This window comes from Nomia melanderi, unplaced genomic scaffold, assembly GCF_051020985.1.
Source record: "Nomia melanderi isolate GNS246 unplaced genomic scaffold, iyNomMela1 scaffold0014, whole genome shotgun sequence".
In the NCBI taxonomy this organism is placed as follows: domain Eukaryota; kingdom Metazoa; phylum Arthropoda; class Insecta; order Hymenoptera; family Halictidae; genus Nomia; species Nomia melanderi.
Window position 1 is genome coordinate 6230421 of NW_027475130.1, and position 955 is coordinate 6231375.

Here is a 955-nt window from a genome sequence, read left to right on the forward strand (position 1 = left end):
TTCCCTGACCATGTCAGTCCGGCCCCATGAGACGGTGGTTTTATCGGCCTCTGGTGGTCCGAGGTCGTTCCTGCTGCACAGATTCATGCGCCAGGGCCTCCAGCAGACAATGCACTTTGATTTATTGCGCTATCTCTAATAGCACCCGAGATATCACCAGATATATATTGGATGTTACCCTGACCCTTAGTATCCGGCCCCGTGAGTCGGTGGTTTTCTCGGCCCCTGGTGGTCCCAGGTCGTTCCCGCTGCACAGATTCATGCGCCAGGGCCTTCTGCAGAGAATGCACTTTGATTTATTGCGCTATCTCTAATAGCAACCGAGATATCACCAGATATATATTGGATTTTACCCTGACCCTTAGTATCCGGCCCCATGAGTCAGTGGTTTTCTCGGCCCCTGGTGGTCCGAGGTCGTTCCCTCTGCACAGATGCATGCGCAAGGGTCTCATACGGACAATGCACTTTGATTTATTGCGCTATATCTAATAGCACCAGAGACATCACCAGATATATAATGGATTTTTCCCTGACCATGACAGTCCGGCCCCATGAGACGGTGGTTTTATCGGCCCCTGGTGGTCCGAGGTCGATCCCGCTGCACAGATTCATGCGCCAGGGCCTCCTGCAGATAATTCACTTCGGTTTATTGCGCTATATCTAAGAGCACCCGAGGTATCACCAGATATATATTGGATTTTTCCCTGAACCTGAGTGTCCGGCCCCATGTGTCGGTGATTTTCTCGGCCCCTGGTGGTCCGAGGTTGCTCCCGCCGGCCAGATTCACGCGCCAGGGTCTCCTACAGACCATGCACTTTGATTTATTGCGCTATCTGTAATAGCACCCGAGATATCACCAGATATATATTGGATTTTTCCCTGACCCTGAGTGTCCGGCCCCATGAGACGGTGGTTTTGTCGGCCCGGGGTGATCCGAGGTCGTTCCCGCTGCACA